Source organism: Macaca mulatta, chromosome 13 (assembly GCF_049350105.2).
Source record: "Macaca mulatta isolate MMU2019108-1 chromosome 13, T2T-MMU8v2.0, whole genome shotgun sequence".
Lineage (NCBI taxonomy): Eukaryota > Metazoa > Chordata > Mammalia > Primates > Cercopithecidae > Macaca > Macaca mulatta.
In genome coordinates, this window is record NC_133418.1 from 112,631,336 (window position 1) to 112,655,428 (window position 24,093).

At 40.8% G+C, this 24,093-nt stretch overlaps 1 long non-coding RNA gene across 1 annotated transcript in view; it reads right to left on the reverse strand.

The window, feature by feature from the left end:
• The window catches only part of LOC144333968 (uncharacterized), a 104,212-nt gene that overhangs the window by 11,503 nt on the left and 68,616 nt on the right, over positions 1-24,093 (reverse strand). The window contains exon 2 of the long non-coding RNA XR_013403106.1: positions 9,655-9,796. This is a non-coding gene — a long non-coding RNA (uncharacterized LOC144333968). The remainder of the gene's footprint in view (positions 1-9,654; positions 9,797-24,093) is intronic.

Below are 24,093 nucleotides of genomic sequence, written 5' to 3' on the forward strand. Positions count from 1 at the left end.
CGGGTTCACCTCCCAACACCTCTGTGATTTAAACCCCAGAGAAGCCAACCTACTTAGGTCCTCCAAACCCACGCTGGGATTTACACATCCCTCCCTTTCCACACCCTCCGCAGGACCCCTCCATGCCTTTCTTCTCTCCACATTCCTTGGGGTTTGGCCAGCCCTCTCCAACACAGGAAAACAGTAGAAGGTCACATTCTTTCACATTCTCACACTACAAAGCAAGATCCCCATCCTTCAGCCCCATGCACCCCCAGGTTCCCATTAACTCCCCTACTTCATGTGAGATGAGAAACAAGTGCTTCAAGTTTTTCTGCTCAGCTGCATTTCCAGCCCCCACGCTTTTCCCTTATGCAAGCAATACACTACCCAGATAACAGAATAAAAGAACAACACAGAGGATAAGTTGCAACCGTTAAAAGATCTGATAACGTTCAATGTTCACAAACTCAGATCCACCATCTCTCCATCCCATGCAGTGTGGCTTTCTGCAATCCTGGCATCCTCATTGTAGTTCTGGCCAGCCTCTCCCTCTGCAATTCTGGCCTGACCCTCTGTAATTCTGATGGGACTCTTGCTCTGAGATCCTGGCCTCTCTCTCTCTGTGATCCTGGGCTGACTGTCTGTGATCCTTGTCAGCCTTCATATCACAGGGAGCAAGCTGCTTTGTCTCTCATGAAAGTTCTCGTGCCCAACTCTCATGTGATCTCAAAGAGGAAAGAGCTTTGTCTTCTCTGGTCCAACATTGCCCCCCACCACCCTAATTTCTTATCCCCAATTCCAGCAGGACTGACAATGGAAATATCTACTTTCTCTTTGGGGGAAGCCCCATTATCACCCACAAGAATGTGGTCCTGAATTATAGTCCAAAAAGGAAAATAAAATTTCATCAGAGCAAAACGTTTGAACTCCAGTACATTTGTGGTTACTTAGTCTTGAATACTGTGACCAGGACATCAACTGTGCAGCAGGAAGAACTCTGATTCTGTCCTTTTACATGGTCTCCAGCTAGAAGTAAATGGAAAGCAGCCATGCATGCTTTGCCTTTAGCCATATGGCTCCTGGTACTCAGGCTCCGATAAGCAAACGCATGAACAAAAACATGCAGAGGCTTACTCTCCCCAAGAGCAAATCAAAATTGACCTGAATTCTGATGCATACATTGAGGAGCTAGGTTTACAGTTTGCAAATTCTTTGTGTTTTTAGGGAACTGTATTCTCTGCAAACTTCATTGCAACTTTTGGAATATTTATTTTCCCTGTGTTAGGATTCAAGATGATTTTAGTTTTCCCAAGAATAATAGGCGGCGTTTGCTTTACAACTGTAGAACAGACAGATTCATCGTGCTCAGGAGAAAATCTTCTCTCCCCCCAATAAAGCTGTGAGCACTCTGGCCTTTGGACATTCTCCAGCCCCTCCTCCTGCTGCTCTCTGCTTTGCTATCCTCCCACTTCAGCACCAAGGGCCTCCTTCCCATTGTTGAAGAACGCTAAGAAGCTAAAGTGATTCTCAGCACTAGAGCTTCACACACACTATTCCATCTGCCTGGAAAACGATCTCTCTCCATCCCACCCATTCATTCCCGAGTCTCCCAAACTCCTCCTGTCCTTCAAGCACCTCCAGGTGACCTTCTGAGGACTCCTCTCCAGCATCCCCAAGCAATGTTAGGACCACCTCTGGCCTCTGCAATGTTTACATCAGAGCTGATAACAGGATCGGCCTTCCTACTTAATAACTGCACACACTGGCTCTGATGTAAGACCATTCACTCCTCTTCCATCCTCCCTAGAGAGAGAAAATTGAACAGCATCCTCCCCCAGGAATTCTTTACATATTTGAAACCAGTTGTTTTCCTTGCACCATTCTTACATATGTCTGCGTTTCTTTATAACACAGGCAACGCTTGTCTTTCCAAACAGATTCCTGAGCTCCAGGGCTGCAGGAGCCACATTCTTCTCCTTTGCCTATCTTCAGTGCCTGGCCAACTTCGCTTAATTAGTATCTTTGAATGAAACAAAGAATTAATTTGGCCCCGATTTAAATTCTGAATTCTTTGGTAGATTAAACACACACACACACACACACACACACACACGCACACACAGATTTGTAAGCTACGAAATGGCAGGTTTTACCTTCTTCTAACTGTACATATATTAAGTACACGTGAGGATTCTTTTCAGCCACAGAGCATTCTGTTACACTTAATTCACAGACGTAGTCTCCCTCTCAGTCTCCAGCCGAAAGGGACACAGATATTTCAATAAGTATTTCTGTCATTTCGGCTGCCTGCCTCTCTCCCCAGCAACCCACACACTCCCCCTACTCTACAGTCGAATCTCACCTGCGTTTGACCTCCTCCATGAAACCCCCTGTTCCATTCAACCACATGTGTCCCCATCCTGGCTTGGACTTAAATTCCATAAACATTGTCTTTAAGGATATTGTCACACTCCACCATGCATTATCATCATCTAGATAATTATTTTTTCCTACTCATCAGCTTGTGAAGTTCTACTATGACACTTGAGACTGTGGGCAATGGGTAGCTTAAGAGAGGCATGATGTCATGAAAAGACAACAGATCTGCAGTAGGACCAACTTCACTTCGTCTGAAACAGACTCACGGTGCGACCTTAAAAAATGCTGTGAGCCTGCGCAGAGCTAGACTTCTTTACCCATAAATTCAGACTTTTCTGATCTACCTCATAGGACTGTGAAGGTTAAATGCAACATTAGTTGCCATGTGCAGGGTCACCATGAGCTCAAACATGGCTCTCCTGCTATTCTTGTTAACATTGGCAGGCAGAAAGGGAAGGTCAGGAAGATTGCTTCCTTTTTCCTGTTACTGGATGATAGTCATCTATGACTTGACTTTTGCAAAGATTTCTCTACTTTGAAGATAAAGAAATTGTGTCCCCACACCACGATTTCCATTTTCAAAAACTTAAATTGTGGCTCAATTAGAATGTGATCATCACTACTTATACTCAAAAATTTATCGCTGCTACTAGTATAAAATAATAATTCCTCAAATTTGAACACCAGGCCACATCACAGTCTGCTGTTTATGGGAAACTTGACTCTATCCACCATTTAAGTAAGTGGTGCTTGAAACAATCTGCTAAGGACAGGGGTTCCTGTGATTTTTGCCTGAGACTCTCTTTCCATAATTCAGTCGGTAGGCCTAGGCCACTGAAAAAGCTACCAATGTTTGTTTGGAGATGACAAAAGATTGATTAACAACTTATGATTACAACTTCTGTATCCTAATCGGAAATTCTCTGTTTTTTTTTTTTTTCTTGCAATAAATTTTCTAATCTGAACATACTGAAAATTTGCCTTTATATTTCCCGGATGGAAATAATGCACAATGCTTATGCTTCTTTGTGTAACCATTAGACCTTTCTTGTCCTTTCCACTATGCACCAAAAAGCTATTTCTGGGATCCTTTACTCATGCTTCTCTGTTCTCTCTGCTTGGAATTCCATTCTGGGTTCAATATAAATATGTCTTTGACATGAAGATATACTTCATCTTTGCCTTGGCCATTTTAAATAGTTCTAAACCAATAGAATTAAAAATAAATTAGTAAAAGAAATTATTCTATCATCAGATATATGTATATCCAGTCTCATAAAATTGTATGTGTGTCTTACAATATTTAGTCCCTGTTTTATTAAAAATTTTTGTGGACCCAGCTTGCCTTCCTCATATCACTAAAATAATATATATTGAGTACCCACTATTCCCGCAAAATACTTACCAAGCACCTTCTGAGAGGTCTTTTAGTAGATATCCAGTAAATATTTTTAAGTGAATGAATGTTTAGCTACACTATCCAATAAGGTAGCCACTAGCCACACTTAGCTACTCAAATTTAAATTAATTGACATCATATACAACAAAAAAATTCATCTTGTACCCCCATTTCAAGTGCTCAGTAGTGACAAGTGGCTAGCGACTACAGTATCAGAAAGCGTTGTTATGGGACACTTCATCACAGCAGAAAGCTCTACTGGGCAGTTCTGAATTCAATACATGAATGAATAAATGTCTGAAAGAATGAATGAACAATCCATCAGGAGCCTCCCAAGCCACCCCCACTGCACCCTCTCTGACTTCAAGGATGGATTAAACTACATAATATTAACACTTCACCTAATTTGGAGATCAACTTCCACTTAGGGAAGTGTCACAGCTTGGATTATTTAAAAGGAGCTCAGGAAAGCAGTGAGCACATTCTGCAGGCGTGGCTGCTGCTATTCCACAGACCCATCAGCCACATTATGACAGGAGTGCTTTCCAGCTCCAATTTGTCTAATTCTCATCTGTTATATTAACAAAGAACGCCTGGCCAGAACATGTTACTCAGCTCCACAAAGAGCTATTTCCGTCTTCTCTCTTCTTCCAGAACTGCAAAGATTGATTTTAGGAAGATAATCATTTCTGTGTATTTCTGCACACAGGCTGGCTGCAGCTGTTCCCAAATGCAACATCAATACATGTTTTATGAGTCAGTTTTTTGTGGGGGTTTTTTGTTGGTTTTTTTTTTTTTTTTTTTTTTTGGTAATGTGTGAAGCTAATCATCTTGAGTACGACACAAAAAGCATTTGCCTTGAAATCTCAAGCGCTGTGTCCCATCACTCAATCTTGCTGTGAGCACAGATTTCCTTGAAATGTTTCTCATTGGGACTGAATGTGTTGAATCTCAATTTTGTATTTCAGCTCCATTCTACGATATAGCAGGGTGAGAACGTGAGTAGCCTCACAGTCGGGCTTCTGTCTTAGCCTGAGCCATTGAGACAACAAAACCTAAGACTTTATTTGGGATGTGCAAACCCAGGATAGAGAGGAAGAAGCGAAGTAAAGGCAAAGAAATCTGGGATGCCAGGTGCAGTGATGCATTGCCTTGTTGCTCCTTCCCCACAAGCCTTGAAGTTACAACAGGCAGCCCTAGGCTTGTCCAGGAAAATGACAACGAATATCTCTGTCTTGGGGTAGCACATTGGAGAAAGGCAGGAGAATAGCCCAGCTAGCTCCTTCCTATTTCTTGTTTCCATTGATCCATTTGCCACTTGGAGAGTTAACACCCTCCGAATTCCAGGTTGCACTGGACCCCTGAGCAGTAGCTCATGATACTTCTGGTAGTGGATGAAGCACTGCATGCACAGTTGACCCTGCACACTGTGCCTCATCCACTACTGGAAGAAGACAGGCATCTCCCTGAAGATGGGCTTGGTGTGCAGGGCTTGTGAGACAGGCAGGCTGGGGACTTCCAGCTGTCTCATGGACCATCAGAGGTTGTTGATAAGCAGGTCTGGGAGGCGAGCTGTGCTTTAGAAGAAAGGAGACAGTCAGATAGTGAAGGGAACCCAAAGGGGCACAGGATTTCTTCATCCAGTACAGCTTCTCTGCTCGCATGCTTACAGGATTCTTCAGTCGTAGGAATTGTTATTTTTAGAAGGAAAACTATGTTCCTCTCCAGGCTCTTTAAAGTATGCTATCCTGATAGAAAAGGACTTACAGGTAAGCAAATCGTAGTCCTCAAATGTTGCATATATAAAAATTATTATGAAATAATTGGCGTATGATAGACTTGAGATGAGATGTTAAATACCTTGCTTACTAAAAGTAAGTGCCCCCTCCAGCCAACCAGGAAAAGGGGCTCAAATGTTCTAATGCTTCTGTTGCCTCTGTGTACAACAAATAAATCATGTTCATGCAGTGATTAGTGAAGGAAATGAGCACGAGCAGTAGCACCAGAGCCTGAAAGGTGTTACTGGGGTTGCTCCTAAGGAGTCTGAGAGCCTCCCAGGAGCTGGGTTCCACTGAAACCTGGAGGTTCTTCAAGCAGTATGCTGAGAACTCTAGATCATCTTCAGGTGATGAGGCCCAGGGACTGTGGGGAGAGGAAATAATGGAGAATCTCACTTTCTAGAACCTGGGGTCAGGTGCCTCAGAGCCTCAAATAACTCTGAGGGTGAGGAAGATGAAGTTCAGTGTGTGCAGGGAAAAGAGGTCTGCATTCAGATGGGGGAAGTGTAGGAGCATTGTGCATTGTGGGGACAGCACCAGGGGACCCCAAAAACTATGGGCTTCAGTAATCTGAGGACAATTTAATGAAGGGCCAATGGTATCCGTCATGTCAAAGTGGTAAGAGGAGCACTAAGATTGTTTCACAGAACATGGATGTGATCACATTTGTTTTGTCATTCTAGTTGCTGTGTAGAACATGGAACTGGAGAGGATTTTCTAGAAGGAAAGAAACAAGTTTACAGGGAGTTGCTATGAATCAAGTGAGGAGTCATGAGGGTCTTCACATTTGAGAAGCTCAGCTTACTCATCTGTAAAATCATATTAACATGTGCCTCAGAGTGAAGTTAAAAAATTAATTATTCAACGTCTTTACAGTTCCCAATCCATAGTAGTTTTGTTGACCAGACTTCAGTTGGTGCCCATGATGTGCTCCTCCTGGAATCATGTTGCTGTAGCACTCACACACTTGACTGTGGGTGGGACGTTCTACTTGCTTCTAACCAATGGCATACAGCGAAAGGAACAGATTTCACTTCCTTTGCAATGTTGTATAATACTGTAATGACTATCACACCAAAAAACTCTCTTTCCTCTTGGTTTTGAGAAAACAAGCTGTCATATTGTGCACTGCCCTATAGACAGTTACATGGCAAAAAAAATTGAGGACAACCGGAGAGAAACTGAGGCCCTCAGTTCAGCAACCTGCAAGGATTTTAATGCTATCAGTAACCATCCAAGCCTATAAGTGGATCCTTCCCCAGTTGAGCCTCAGATGAGTACTCAGTTCTTGCTGACACCTAGTTTGCAACCTTAAAAAGGGCCCAACTAACCCATGCCCAGACTCCCACAGAAACTCTTGAGATAATAAATGTCTGTGGCTTCCAGCTTCCAGGTTTGTGGTAATACTGTCACATAGCACATAGCAGTAGATAGCAGTTTCCCCACAAACTTAGTTCCCTCACTTTGCACTACCTACCCTGTCACAGCACTGAAATGCTAAGTGTGAGCAATACTACTAAAACCATTCATTTCCTGCCTCTCTCTTTAAATATACTGATATGGTTTGGCTGTGTCCCCGCCCAAATCTCATCTCGAATTGTAGCTCCCACAATTCCCATGTGTCCTGGGAAGAACCCAGTGGGAGGTAATCAAATCCTGGGGGCGGGTCTTTTCTATGCTGTTCTTGGGATAATAAATAAGCCTCATGACATCTGATGTTCTAATAAAGTGAACTGCCCCTGTACAAGTTCTCTCTTTCCTGCCACCATGTAAGATGTGACTTGCTCCTCCTTCCCTCCACCATGATTGTGAGGCCTCCCCAACCATGTGGAACTGTGAATCCATTAAACCTCTTTTCTTTATAATTCACCCAGTCTTGGGTATGTCTTTATCAGCAGCATGAAAATGGACTAATACACCTACCTATAGAAGATCTTTAACTTTAAGCTTCCTAAGAATTTTAAAAGGTGGGGGGAAAATTAGGGGAAGGGGGTAAAAAAAACACTAAATTTCATTTATACAATAAACTACACAGTAGGCACTGTTCTACCCCTCAGTTATACTCAATGACAAGCACCAGTATCCACTGCCCAGGCTGTGAGTAACTACTGAAGTACATCTGCTCTCTGTGTCTAGGTTTCACCTCATTTTTACTAGTGACCTTTGTCTCCAGCATTTTTGCTTTGGCAACTTCTCAGCCTCACTGACGTCCCAGTTCTTTTCTCAGGGCTGAAACACAAACCGCTTCCATTGCTCAGTTATATTTTTACTGCTATGCTGCAAGCACACAAAAATTGTTCAAGGAAGCTGGACTTCCTTGTGCATTCTCATCCAAATGCCTTCTGCTTGACTACTGTGTGTGTGTGTGTGTTGGGGGTAGGTAGGAGGGACATTACTGTCCTCCTTTTACCCTTGGCGAGAAGATAGGGTTCTGTCTGAATGACTTGCTTCTAGTACTGGATTTAATTTTTTTCCCTTATATCTCAATTTCAAATATCTCCTGAACTATAAAGGCTAGAAATAAATGCTCTTTTTCTGGCAACATCTCCCAGCTGGGAATAAGAAACCATTTCATGCTCACTAGACACAGTTTGTGCCTATGCTTTTTATATTCAAGATGAGGTGATATTTTCTAGGTTGCCGATTGTTTTCATTTTATACAACACAACCATTTAATTAGCTATAGTTTATCATGTCTACTTGGGAATGGAATAAGAATCAGAATTTCAAGTGAAGACTACAGCTGCCACCCTGGGAAAGATGAAGTATATCATAGTTACAATTAATCAAGGGTCTCACAAAGTGCTGGGCATTTAGCAGGTCGTATTGCATTTGACTCTTACTGAACTCTACAAGATGGTTTCTGCAATAATCCCATTTTACAAATAAAGAGGATATTTAGGCTTTTGTGAGCCTCCGCTGTAAAGGTAGAGCTGCTTCAAGTTGGCTTCAAATATCAAGCTCTTGCTCTGCAGAAAGAGGTGACTTGGACTCTCAAAGAGACACGGAGCCCCAGACAACCTGCATTCTCAATATGTTCTAGAGTTGTTTATGTTATTCTTTCTTCCAATCCAAATGTACCACTTTCTCCTCATGCTGTTTAACTATCTAATCATACAAAAATGTTATAAAAATTGATGGCTGTGTTTTTGCTTCAAGATATTTTAAAATCATCATGAAAATTGTTTTTTGGTAAATCTTTCTATGTTTATATGCAGGACTACACAAATGAAGGTGATAACTCATTTTCAGAATTAGTACGAGCAACTCCTCTCACATGCCTCTACTGCCTGCTCTTTTCTTTATTCTTAGCCTTTCTTTGAGAAATTTAGATCAATTTAAACTCATAAAAGATAAAAATCAGTAATAAAAATGTTTACTACCTATAAATGTCTATATTGGAATTAGTTCACTAAATGTTAATGAAATGGTACAACATTCTATTTCACAGAATATTTCAAATTTTTCATTAATGTCTTGTCTGACAAGATCCCTTCTGCCATTTTCAATTTGTATTTTAAAGCAAAAACCATGCATGTCCTGAAGTCACTGGCTCATTTGATGAGAACAACAGAGTGTAATTTGCAAACAAGTGGAGACCTTGATGAATGGGCTAGCTGAATGTCATGAGACCTCTCGACCACTGCAATTTCTGTCCAATGGTTCCTAGGAGTCACATAGAGTGCGGAGGGTAGGTCAATCCATGTCACTGTGACAGACAGGAGTGCCAATTGCCAATGCTTTTGAGTGCAAAAGAACAATGATGCATTCTCATTTTCTTGTGAAGGAGATCATGGGTGAGTGTATGTTGTGGCATGGAAACTGTGTCCACCAAACAATTCAATCTTGCTCCATCTGGGAAATTCCCTTTATTAAAGCCAGTAGAATTAAAACACGTTCTATATAAAAGTTGCTTCAACCCCACTTAGGAACACCACAGAGCAGTAAGTGGCAGTGGAACTAGCTACCTTGCTCTGGAATAGAAGATTGCACACATCCCTGAATACCTGTCCCTAGCCAAGGTAGCAACTTGGTTCTCAGGTACCTGTGATGGCTCCAGCCTGCATGATGTTGGAGAAGATATATTTATGGGACAAGATGCCAAAGATCACCTACCCATGACTATGCTTGTTTCCTCATTGAAGAAATTGCAGCATGGAGAGGATGATTTCCAAGGTTGTACAGCCAGTTAAAGGCACAGTCAGATACAGGAAAAGCAGATCCCTGTTCTTGAGACTTGAATTGAAATACCCCAGATCTGGAAGAAAAGATTAAAGTAAGCTTTCAGCACTAATTCAAAGGTGGCCATATTTTGCCTATTATACATAATGTAGCAGTGAACATAAGAGTGCAGATATCATACAAATATTTCTTTAAGATCCTGATTTCACATCTGTTAGCTATATACCCAGAAGTGGGATTTCTGGAATATATGGTAATTCTATTTTTATTTTTAAAGAATCTCCATGCTGTTTTCCATAATGGCTGAACCATTTTATATTTCCACCAACAGTGAACAAGTTTTCCAATTTCTCCATATCCTTGCCAACTGTCCTAGTCTGTTTTGTGCTCCTATAACAGAATATCTCAGGCTGAGTAATTAATAAAGAACAGAAATTTATGTCTCACAGTTCTGGAGGCTGGAAAGTCCAAGATCAGGTGCCAGCCTCTTGTGAGGGCCTTCTTTCTGCATCATCTTATAGTGGAAGGGCAAAGAGGTGGTGACAGAGAGAGAAAGAGGGGCCTGAGCTCATCCTTTTATAAGGAACCCACTCTCATGATAATGGCATTCAACATCTCTTAAAGGCCCCATCTCCCAACACCTTCACAATAGGTATCACGTTTTCAACACATGTACTTTGAGGGACACATTTAAACCATAGCACCATCTTTTGGGTTTTTTTGGTTTGTTTTTTGTTTTTTGGTTGTTTTTAGAATAGCCACCCTAACAGGTGTGAGATGCTATCTCATGATTTTGATTTGCATTTCCCTGATGATTAGTGATGTCCAACTATGGATAATGAACAATGAAAATGTGATGTATACATACAATGGAATATTATTCAGCTTTGAAAAAGAAGGGAATCTTGTCATATTTAACAACATAGATGAACCTGGAAGACATCATGCCAAGTAAAATAAGCCAGTCACAGAAAGGCAAATACCATATAATTTTGACAGATATGAGGCATCCAAAACAGTCAAACTCACAGAAGCAGAGAGTAGCATGGTGGTCGCTAGGGATTTGGGGGGAAATGAGGAGTTGCTGTTCAATGGATATAAAGTTTCATTTATACAAGATAACTAAGTTCTAGAGATCTGCTATTAATATTGTGCCTATAGTTAATAATACTATATTGTACACTTAAAAATGTGTTGAGAGTAAATCTCAAGTTAAGTGTTCTTACAAAAAAAAAAAGACTCTGGTTATCAAGACAGACATTAGTTTGTGCTAGAAACTTGTAATCCCTCTTCTGGTTGGAAAAAAATGGAAACATATATTAATGATTTACGCAGGAGGAGGGCAGGGGGCAGTTGGTAACATATTGTCCCTTTAGCTGTGTCAGAATTCCTGCAGAGCCCAAAGGGCTCACTTGATGTGGGTTGCTCTTTGCATTCTTGCTGTCAGAGCTGTCACTGCGCTCTGAGAGGCTGGAGGGTTGAGTGGAGGTGATGCCTAACTGCAGAAACCTGCTCTAAGGAAACACAGTAACATCTCCCATGCCCTCTTCAACTTCAAGGATAATAACCATGAACCTCAGGGCAAATCCCCTGGATGGGTCCTTGCAGTGCCTCAGAGGAACCACTGCTGAGCACTAAGTGGAGTTAAGTGGGGAAGGGAAGGAAATGGAAGCTTTCCTGCGGTTTGCCAGTCACTCGGTTATATATATTCCTTTATGGGAAATGGCTCTAAACATGGAAAGGATGCCAAGGTTTGATGCCTGACATCATTTCCTGTTTTCTACCAGTTTTTGTTTTGCCTTGCTTTAAATCAGTCTGGATTTTGTTTTTCACTGTGCTTTGTCTTTCTTAGCCAACCAGGCAAGCTCAGTAATTAAAAGGCAGTAACAACTTGCAGATTCTTAAGCACTTTCACTGGCAGTATTTTGTGTGATTTTTATGACAATCATGTGAAGTATGTATTTTGTCCACAGTCAGATAAGGAAACAACAGCAGCTCAAAGATAAGAAGGTGAATGCGGCAGCGTACATTAATAGACTGTATTTGTTAACATAGTATTGAGGATTTTTAACATAAGCAGTTGATCACAATTTTCTGTTCTTGGTTTGGTGCTGAAATTACATTGGCTCACAAAATAAGTTAGGGAACTTCTGTTTTTCTACTCTCAAATCAGTTGCTTTAGCACGGGAGTCACCTATTCCCTGAAGAATTCATAAAAGTCACCTGAAAACCAGGGAAGCCTGGCATCACTTGCTAAGGAAACCTTTGATTGCATAATTATGGTAACCTAATTTGATTACCCAATTTAATTAACAGTTATGAATTTACTCAGTTTTCTTCTCTTTTAAAAATAAACATATGCTTTTTTCCAGAAAAGTATCAGTTTTATTTAAGTTTTCAAATTTATTGGGATAAGGTTGTTCAGAATATTCTCCTATGGATTTGAATCTTTACTGTGTTAAGGAAATATGTTTCTATTCCTACTCATTTTATTAATGCTTTTTGCTGTTTTGTTTCAAAACTCATTTGATCCTGGTAATAATCTCGCTATGTAGGTAAGTGACTGTTCTGAACTTAATCCCAGGCCTTAGAAGAATGTTTTCTAACTCCATGAAAGCAGAAATCATAGCTGCTTTGTTTCATACTCTAACCTCAGTGCCCAGCAAAATGCCTGGCACGTAGTGGGCACACAATCAATTCCTTAAATTAAATTGGACTGAAGTATTTCAAAAAGCGAGTTTCGAAGCAGCTATTAGAAGAATTGGTTAGCAGAGAGGAACTTGAAGAATTTTTAAGGAAATGGTGCGTAAATAGCTTTAGAAAAAAGATGGAAAGACAAAATGAGCAAAACTGATGAAGGTATAAATCCAGAAATTCATCTGATTTGTCCCATATCAAATTCTAGGCTTAGCTTCCATTAGAAATTACATTACTTCAATATAGTGAGCAAGGGAAACAGTAAGAAGTTAACACCAGGAGCACAATGAAAGATTATGACGATATTTTCTTAAGTTCAAAACAAAGTACTCTATTGTACTGTACTGTACACAGTGGCATCGTACACAACAGCATTGTGATTGTAACTGAATAATTATGTCCATTTGTATCTAATGAGACAAAATGAACAAACCTTGCCTTTTCCTTTTTTGAAAACATTTCAGAAATATTCTTGAAGCTCTAGATTCCATTGCTGTCCCTCAGTGCTCAGGCTGGTTAAACATGATTCCAGTTGTCTTTGTTTTTCAGCCATTATTGTTTAGTTTTATTTATTTTGTCAGTGGTGAGTGGCTAGTGTGGCTGCTACCTTTTTTTTTTTTTTTTTTTTTTTGAGACAGAATCTTGCGCTGTCGCCCAGTTGGAGTGCAGTGGTGTGATCTCAGCTCACTGCAAGCTCCGCCTCCCAGGTTCACGCCATTCTCCTGCCTCAGCCTCCCAAGTAGCTGGGACTACAGGCGCCCACCACCACGCCCGGCTAATTTTTTGTATCTTTAGTATAGACGGGGTTTCACTGTGTTAGCCAGGATGGTCTCCATCTCCTGACCTTGTGATTCGCCTGCCTTGGCCTCCCAAAGTGCTGGGATTACAGGCGTGAGCCACCGCACCCCGCCAGCTTCAACTACTTTTCTAGTGTGTTGCTAATGGTCATATTGGAATATTGCTTGCCACAGTTAAGGATGAATATTTCCAGTGGACAAATCCAAATATAACAAAAATAACCATACATGATACACAGAGATTTAATATGGAAATTAGCAAGATTGGAAGAGTGATTTGGCAGAAGGCCCCTTTTAAAACCCCAGAGTTATAGGAAATAGTCCTATCATTAAGAATACTTTTTCAATTTGCTTGTTCTATGCCAGACATTCTTTTGTGAACTTATGGAAGACAAGACAGAATTCCCACCTTGGTATCCACATGGAATCCAGGAAACCTGTGCACCTGATGGTTTGATATACCCTTTGTCATCAATTCTTAGTTACTATGCATAGTCTACTCATATGATATTTGTTCACTGTGTACTTTTTGTTACTTAAAATTCTTCAAATCACCCTAAGGTAAGAAAGTTTGGGTTTTATGCATAGTATTTGTAGAACTAAAATAAAGGGGAATTTGCACCCTAACATATCATACTCCATGTAATAAACTACCTGGTCAATTTATGAAACAGGACTCGATTGAGATGCTACGCATAAAATAGATAACAAAATGTATCTATTCTACAACTAACAGATAAAAACTTTTTCATAGAAATCAACAACTGGAAAAAGCAAGGAATAAAGGTTGTCCTCATTGTGGTGACAATTTTATAGCATCAATTTTAATAATCTAGAAATGTATGGTCCTTTACAGTGATTTTAAACCTCTTTTCCATTCATATTCTTAACTGGTACAGAAAAATTGCTCTTGGGAAAATCATGAAATAAATCATACATTTTTATTTCACTAATTCTAATATAAATAATGATTGAACTTTCTGTAGATTAAATGCAAGTATGAGACAAAAAGAATGTGAAAAAAGGATTCTGAGACAAACTATATTTCATTAATATTTAATTGGTTGCAAATTTTGCTGTCTCAAAAAGTTTCTGCTCTCTGCTTCATTAAATAAGTTCTATCATTGTTCAGTGTAATTATAGCTTTGGGGAAATTTTCTCAATAAAAGCTTAGAAGGAAAAAAAAAGAAGCATAACAATTAATGATAAAAGCTTAGTTAATAGTTCTCAGCTTCCAGACCTTCTCAGAGTTCTAAGCAGTGTAAGTTTCTATGACCTATATGCATGGGTTAGATGAATGTTCATAATTGATTTAGACGAGAGAGAGTGTCGGGAAAGCAAACAGACTTTTCTCTACTTAACAATTTCTCTATTTATCTGAGCATTTCCTGAATTTTAGGGTTTGCTCAGCTCTTTAATGTATACTGAGTCTGTGGAAAACATCTGCAGAGTCTCTACCCTTTCCAGTTCTCCAAATGTTTGTTCCAATCCCAATATAAGGCATTCTAGATCAATTTGAGAAATACTCCATTTTGATTTACTTAGACCCATTTTGTTTAAGCATTTGAATTCCTAACATTGTTGTTTCCTGTCTGTGTGGTTCCTGACCATAGATCAATGATCTGAATTATTTCCTGCATAAAACCTAATGTATTTTCAAAGGTCAATTTTCCCTCTTCACCTTTTAGAATGTCTTTCTTCTGTGTTTTCTTAGATATTTATTTCAGAGCAATTAGCCACGACCCGAAGATGTACAAACTCATACGAACATCTTCCTACAGCTCGTACAAAGAGTCCCGTGAGACGCTACCAATTGTATCAGATTCCTCACTTTAGGAATCAACTCAAATCTCTATTATACCATCCGGCAGATGGGAAGAATTTAATAAATGTTTGTTAAATAAATGCCTCTCACTAGTTTGAGTGAAACAGATGAATCAAATCATTTATCATTTATGATTTGGTGTTGAGGAATAAACCCATGTAATTTCTTTGCAATACCCACTGAGCCACAAGGACATATTTAGACACTGTTTATCACATAGACACTTTGTAGTCTTGATTAAATTTACTTAAATTCTCACAGCAAAGTTCTCAAATTGATAGCACTGTCACCATTTTAAAGATGAATATGTTAAGGCTTAGAAGGAATAACTGGTTTTCCCTGCCACTTTGCCCCAGCAAAGTGAAAAATCAAATAAGAGCACCTACCCTTATTTCAAAGTACTTTTCATCATGAATGCATACCCCAAAATACTGCAACATTTTCTTTTTTTATATAATAATGCTCTATTAGAGAAGATAAAGAGATCTCTCAAATCGATTCAGGTCTATAAGTAGAGAGAAATTCCAAAAAGCTCAGATAACTAATGATAAAAATTTCCTACAGGGTCTGGCTCTGCCACCCAGGCTGGAGCACAGTGGCACAATCTCAGCTCACCGCAGCCTCCACCTCCCAGGCTCAAGCTATCTTCCCACCTCAGCTTCCAGAGTAGCTGGGACTACAGGCATGTGCGACCATGCCTGGATATTTTTTGTATTTTTTTGGTAGAAAGGATTTTTCCCTATTGGCCAGTCTGGTCTCGAACTCCTGGACTCAAGTGATCCACCCGCCTTGGCCTCCCAAAATGCTGGGACTCAGCTGTGAGCCACCGCGCCCGGCCAAAAACTTCCCACCTTTATTGACTTCAAGCTTCTAGAAACATTCCACTACTAGTCTCCTCTTTTGCTTAAAATGCTGAAAGCTCCTATTAAAGGTCAAAATTGGAAGCTGTCAGTAGGAGGAAATTAGATGTTTATCCCCCTCAACACCTAGAGTAGGTGGAAGTAAGCACAGCTGGAGGGTTGGGTTAGCCCACACATCTGACCAGACACAGATGCCAGTCAAACCTTTACTGTCTTCCTGACACCATGTCACGTACCTGTATGTAGTATGTATAACTAGAAAAAAAAATCACACAAGGTTTTGAGGGGCTCATAAACAAATGATCAATGATGAAACAATACCATGTGATTATTCTCTAAGACCAAATCTGGCTCTCCATCTATTTTTAAAAATAAAGTTTTATTGGAACACAGCTACTCCCATTCCATTACACCATTTTCTATGGCTGCTTTCACAGCACAACAGCAGAGTTGAATAATTGCTACAGAGATCATATGGCCTGCAAGTTCTAAAATATTCACTAGCTGGCCCTTTATGGAAAATGTTTGCCTTCCCCTGCCTTAGGCCATGTGCCTTACATCACAGCAACATCAGATTCTTAACACTTTCAGAACTCCCATGTAACTCCAAGCGCCATATAATTCCAAGCCTTTTACAAACATTACCCTCTAAATCACTCAAGATTAGGTTCAGTTGGAATTAGCAAATCCCACAGTCACATATGTTGTAAAAAGATTGAAATTTGTTTCTTCCTTGCATAAAATCTGAGAGGGGTAGTCCAGGTCATTTGCTCCGCTCCAAACACTTTCACAGCCTCAGGCATTTTTGAACTTTCTCCTCTACCACTACCATCCTGGATGTGGTCCTCAACCTCACAGCATCCAAGATGGCGGCTGTGGCTCCAGCTGTCACTCCCAACAGAGTAGAGACGAATCAAGAAGAAAGGGACAACAGAGCCATAGCTGATATTAAGGTATTTCTTGAAGGTGGCTCCTCAACACTTCCACATTTATCCCATTGGCCAGAACTTAGTTACGGGGCTATCCCCCAGTCACACAGGAAGCTGGACCCTACAACTTCTATACAAACCAAACTCAAGACAGCAGCATGGGCGGTAGGTGGCCATCAAAGATTCTTGCTCCCTTTGCATAGCATAGAGCTGTTGTTGGAAGGCCAAAAACAATCAAAGCCTAGCCAGGGACTTCATTCCCCAGCTTCTCTAGTAGCTAAAAGTAATCAATGGATTATGAACAGAGACGAGTGGCTATTTCTAAGCCAAGGGAATTCTGAGGAAGATGCGCTCTTACCTCTCTACTGTCCATTTCTTGACACTCCAGATAAACTTGGAAGCCAGATATTGAAGATAATGGAGTCACTGGATGGGAAAGAAAACTGGATCTCTGAATTACTAATTAAAGGGGAGTCTCCTACTAATTAGAAACACATTTTAGACTTCATGGGTGTTAAAAATGAACTTCTATTGTGTTGAGCCACTTATATTTTTAGGGTTTGTTACACTTCCCACAGCACCTTATAATTATGGTTACAATTTTATATTCAGTACTAATGAGAATACCATGTCAATTTCTCATTAAGTCTCTATACCTCAATGTCTACTACACTACCTATTACCATAGTAGCTGTTAAATAAACACTGGGTAAATTATCACTGAGTAATAGAGGCATGCACAGATACTGTGGGAACACAGAGGAAATCCTATTTAATTCATCCTGGAAGCATTTTATTTATTTTACAATGTAGGGCCATGTGTGTTAGAATATTACATTTTATGTAAAGCATAAATGTTCCATTGGATAAATTTTCTAGTTAATCTGAAACGTAACTTTTTGTTTGTTCTGTTCTATGTTGCAAATTCAGGTGGTCCTGTCTGTGCTGCCTTGATAGACACCTCATATATTCAAAAGAGGAGGCCCTCAGAAAATTTATGAAGAGTAACTTCAAGGAGAAAGATGAACTTACAGGCAATGTGGGGCTCCTGTTCAGAGCCCAAAATGGTGATTGCATGGAAAACAGAGATGCTTTCTTCAGGCTGTCATTTTAAAATATCCACACCCTATTCCTGTGACAGCCACAGCTTTTCCCACCAACATGGAAACCCAGAGTGCTGATAATTCCTAATGACAAGAGGAGTTTCCAAACAGAGCTTTTTATTCATAAGTGGAGTTGTTAGATGAAAACCTGGCTTGGCCCGCTACCAGCTCACTTTTCTCTCTCCTTTCTCTTTTAGTAAAATTTTCCTATCCTTGAACTTTACAACCTGAACATCCCCTAGCATTATCCCCAGCACGTTGCTGTATGTTTATGTGTGTTATTCATGTCTCTCCCGCTAAAATGTATATGTCTTGAGAATTTAGATTTCTCTTTTATTCACCCTTAATGTTCCCCGAGCTCTCGCACAGGACCTCATAGATAGTAGCAAATATGTGACTTATTTTGAATGTGGAAGGAACTGTTTGGCCTTGAGTTGACAGGAAAATTGGAGGGGAAAAACTACATCTGCTAATGGGATAAGAAGAAAAACAAATTAACAGTAAAATTCTTGAGGTAAAAAGTGAGTCTTGGAGTTGCAATATTCTGAAACGAGTTCTGGGCTGGAAGGCAGGAGGCTTGGACTCTGTTCCCAGCTTGGCCACCAACTGAGGGACCACAGACAAAGCCAGTTGATCTCTCTCTGTTTCACGGTCCCTGACCGTAAAATGGTGGTGCTGGAGGAGGAGACTTCCCCGGGATCCTCATGATCCACAGCCCTCTTCTACAGAGAAAAAGGCCATGATTTCAAAGAAGACAGGGCCATCCACCAGCCACGTACCTTCTGTCTTATTTCATTTAATCGTTGTATTTTATTTCAGTAGAAGACGTGAGTGAGAGCCTCTAGGGAGAGTTGAACAATCTGAGATATCACACCCCAGTCCCCATGGGAAAGTGGGCAGCCTCTCATGATTCCAGACCTGCGACTGTCCATAGCCATGAAGGTGTGCAGAGAATAGCCCCTTGCAGGCCTGCCTGCCCCAGGAGGACGAGTGCTTGCCCATCAAGCACCATCAAATCCTTTTCCAAAAAGATGTTTTAAATGTATTTTTTCAATTGACAAAAAAAAAGTATATATTTATTACTTAAAACATGATGCTTGGAAATATGTATACATCCTGAAATAGCTAAAGTAAGCTAATTAACATATTCACTACCTCAAATACTTATCATTTTTTGGTAGTAAAAACACTTAAAATCTACTCTCTTAGCAATTTTCTAGCATGCAATACATAGTTATTAACTGTAGTCACCATGTTGTACAGTAGATCTGCTGATCTTACTCCTCCTGTCTAACTGAAATGTTGTATCTTCAGCCAACCTTTTCTTATTTTCAGTAATATTCTGCCTCACAAACACAATATCTTGGCAAGTAACACCAGCTATCAATCTGGAACTCCTGACCTAGACTCATGGAAGCAGTGGAGCTTGTCTGAGAAATGGAGGTGCAGGATCCTTCATCTTTCAAGAATGGCAAAGAAAAGCTTGCCAACAAGGGTGTGGACCCCTAAGACTAGAGAAAGTGGTATGGCTCTGGATTCTGCGAGGACAGGAATCTACATCCTGTCTGGCTCTTTGTGAAGAGGCTACCTGAGAGGCCAAGCTAGACTTAGAGTAACGGGAATTTTCCAGCTTCAATAGGAGACGGTGAGACAGCCATTGATGTTGCCTGAACCAGCGGCTTTATCTGCACTGCTGTAGAACAGCACAGGATCACTAAACTGCAGAGGGCAGGAAGGGCCTCACCAAAATGTCATACAATAGGTTGCTGCCCGTGGCAGAAGTTTCATCAGGACTTCCGGAGCCCCAGAGTTTATGGAGAATCCAAGGGAGGAAGAGCACTAGAGAGCCTGGTATTGGGTTTTAGACAATTCACCTCAGCCACCCACTCCACTACAGTCAAATTGGTCTCCTTGCTGTCCCTTGAACACAACAGATGTGCTCCCACCTCAAGGCCTTTGCTCTGCTGTTTCTCCTGTTGGGAGCGCTTTCCACAAGATTGCACTTGCTAATTCCCCACTTCCTTCAAGAGTTTGTTTCCATCACACTTTCCACACATGGCCCACCCCGAGGACCCTATTAAATACCTGCAGCAACTGCCTCATTCCCCTACCCTCTGCATTTCATTCCTACCCTCTTACCCAGGTCTACCTTTTCTTTTTAACACAGAGCTTACCACTTTCTAACATGCTATATAATTTAAGTATAAGTTGGGTTCCGTTTCTGATCTGATCACTCCCTTCCCCCAGAATGTATGCTCCTTGGAGGTAGGAACCCTTGTTTGCTCACTAATAAATCTCAGGCATCTAGAACAGTGGCTGGCACAGGGTAGGCCTTCGAAGTACCTGTTGAATAAATGATGGAATGAATGGGCTTATTAGGAACCTCCATTAGTTTTAATTCACTTTGGAAAAATGAAAGCAATTTGACAGTACTTGCTGGCTGAACCTGAGGAGCAACTCATACAGAAATCAGGCAAATCCTCAGCACCTGAAGACTCTTAGGAATTATTTGGAGAAAAGAAAACTGTAGCTGGACTGTATCAGGTGTTCTTCGAGGATAACCCTTGAGTTCAAGAGTCTCATTTTCTCCACTTTACAGATTGGATCATTGAAGCTCAGCCTGTAATTAACATGCCCGCCTTAAGTATGAGCACCGTTTTAAGTAATTTATGTGTTTGTATTAACTTATTCAATCCTCACGTCAACCATGAAGTAGAGGGCATTAGAATCCCCATTTCACAGATGAGGAAATAGAGACATAAATAATCTGACTTTTCCAGGTTCACATGGACAGGGAGTGTCAAGCTGTCACTTCTAAACCCCTGCTGTTTCTTTTATTCCACCCACTAACTGTTCAGCCAGGATCTTCCTAGGGAATTCCTTCAACAAGTATCTTTTTTTTTTTTTTTTAGAAGGAGTCTCACTCTGTTGCACAAGCTGGAGCACAGTGACATGATCACAGCTCACTGTAACCTCAAAGTTCTGGGCCCAAGCAATCCTCCCACCTCAGCCTCCAAAGTAGCTCAGACCACAGCTGTGCCCCCATGCTCAGCTAATTTTTAAATTTTTGTAGAGACGAGGTCTTGCTATGTTGCCCAGACTGGTCTTGAATTCCTGGCATCAAGCAATCCTCCCACCTCAGTCTCCCAAAGTATCTTGATAGGTGTTATACTGAAAATTCTATTAAAAAGCTTTGAACATGTTTATTTTTCATATTATCAGTTTTTCCTTGTGTTTATTTTTCACAAAAACTTCAACATTTACACAAAATCCTCATTTTGATGTGTAATCTGACATTTCTGACTGTTCCCATCTGCATATTCATATTATTTTTGCCATTTCCATTCCATGAGATCTGCTGGTCTGTGGGGTACTTCATTAAGTGCAGCTGTAACTTCCCCCCAGTGAGCGAAGACTATGAAAGGGATAAATATCTATGACGGTTCCTCCTCGCAAAAGTGCAGGATTGGTTCAGCAGCTCTTCTGCCGATCGGAATGGATAGCAATAAAGCAGATCAAAAAGAACCAACTCTCTTCCCATCCTCTTCTAAGAAGATGGTTCCCTTCATCTTTCACCACAAGGGTAACAAGCTCAGCCTCATCACAGAACCTGAGCAGCACTAATCTAAAACATACTGCATTTACTATGAGAGATCAGTGATGCTAGCCCCTCTGAACAGTGGCTTCAGTCATTCTGTGGCCAGGGTGCTAGGAAATGACTAGAGAGATAAGATGAGGGATGAAGGATAAAGTCGCTTTGGTCTGGCAACCAGATGGGGTCCCCAGACCCACGCTTCTCAAATCACATGTAGAGAGAGCAAGTTTGTCCTTAGTCCTTAGAAGGCCAAAATTTGAAAAATATATTCCAAATGAATTACCAAAAGAAAGAAAAATAAATGAAATGAAATACAAAAGTCAGGTTTGTATTATTATATTAGATTTATATTAATTATTAGATTAGTATTAGATTATAAAATTGCTCTGTCAGTTTGCTATTAAAAGTTTCAAACAGCTTACTCTTAATTTCTGTATTAATTTCTGTAACAAGCAGACCCGTCAACCACGCTCTGAGTAGCAATGCCCTGGACCAGGCTGGGCAGCCTGAGACCTTCTCTGGGTGGCAGTGGAAGGAGTGGCTATGAAAGGCAAGTTCAACCTAAAGAGAAATAGAGAACCCAGAATGGAGGAAACACAAATGGTGTAACTCTGCCTGGTGATGGGGGCAAGAGGGAAGCAAATCCACACAGTGCAAAGTAATATGCAACTAAGCAGACAGTAAAGAGAAGAAAGAGAAGGGATGAGATGGTGGGAGCATCACAGCATCCCCTAAACTTCTAATCAGTACTGTAGCATCCACACAGCTAGTTGGTTATACATGAGCTATGTGCTTAGCATCACTTGGAACGTAGTTATACAGCATATGAGCTCCTTAGACTGAGTTCCATGGGGAGAAGCAATGGCGTTTTCTTTCCTCCTTAAGAAGGAAGGTCGGGGTACTGGTTATATGTCCTTGAATATGTCACCCAAGTTAACCTGCCCTGATTTAAGTAGGAATCTGGAAGAGTGAGACACTCATTTTGCAGAGAACAATCAGAATTGCATTTGACTTGATGATCCCATCCAGTGAGATTATAGGGTCTCTACAGGCATGGTGATTCCTAACGGATTTGTCTTAGAGATTTCTTTTCCACCATTGTTGCTGATGCTCTCAATGTGTAAATTGATCTGCTGCTAATGTGTCGGCCCCGCTATTGTTCCTCTTCATGCCACCTCTAGCTAGTACGGTTGGTTAACAGGAACTGTTGAAGTGGCAGGAAAATGTTTCCGCCCAGAAATAATAGGTTTGGGGGTTCTTTAGAATCTTGCCCTTCTCATTTTATAGTCTCTGAAGGAAAAGAAAGAACATACTTTCCCAGGGACTTCACCAGTAGACATTTGAGAGCTGCCAACCATGCACAATCTCTATTAGCCAGAATCACCGAGCTGAGGCAGAAGACAGAACCCACATGCTTCAGCTCTGTCCCATCAGTGGATGTGCAGGCTGCCTCCTCTGCATCCTATAAAGTGTGGGCAGCCTTGCCTCCTGCTTTTCACTGGGAGTTGTATTCAAGGAGCCTGACTCTCAGCCCCAGCTTCTCATACTTCATACATTTCAACAAATGTAAAATTTATCATTAAAAAAGAACTCCGCACATCCAAATAGGCAAGAACTCCAAAGCGAGCAGATCAAGTTTCACAGTTCATAAACAACTCCTGAATACGGTTGGCTAAGAGAATTGATATCCACGTGACAAGGATTCTTCTCAAAGGCACTGTCCTCAGTCCAATCACCATATCAGATATGTGTATTGTCTATTGTCCATTCACTCACAAACCTTCTGTCTGAAGAACCCCTCTTAATAACAGCTAAGTGTTGATTTCTTGACCGACGATCAGGAAGTCAAGTCTTGAGCTCTATGAACTACCAGGTAGAAAAGAGTGAATTCAAAAATGTTCTAGAGCAGTGGTTCTCAACTGAGAGTGATATCCTCCTTCCTTCAACCCCCTCCCACTCTCCAGTGACATTTGGCAATGGCTGGAAACATTTCTTATTTTCATGACCAGGAGTGGGGGTTGCTACTGGCATTTAGAAGATAGAGGATACTGATGCTGCTAAACATCCCATGTTACACAGGACAGCCCCCACAACCAAGACTTATCCAGTCCATAATGCCAGTGGCAAAACTGAAGAAACCCTTCTCTGGGGCCATACCATTAATGAACACATAATTAATCATTATGATTCTGATTGATTTGATATATTTTTTAGTAGAACAGTTACCGGAGTTTTCCCAAAGATAAATGTACAGGTATAGGATGTGCTTTCATAAACAAAAAAATAGCACTAGTTTGGGAAATCAATTGTTGAGGAAATGGGTTATTCTCTTAGATCGAATGTACAATGATGTTCTCTTCATGGGCACATAGCTCTCTTTGGTAATCACTGTTGGACTGGGAATCATTACCTTCCACTCCCTCCAAATTTGCTTCCAGCAGAGTCTCTACCCTCTAGCATGATCCTGGCAAAAGATGACAACTCTGGCATTTGGAGCCCTTTTTAGAATAGCATGGGTTATCTTCCTCCTCCAAACATCTAGCCGAAGACTCCTCACATTTGAATGT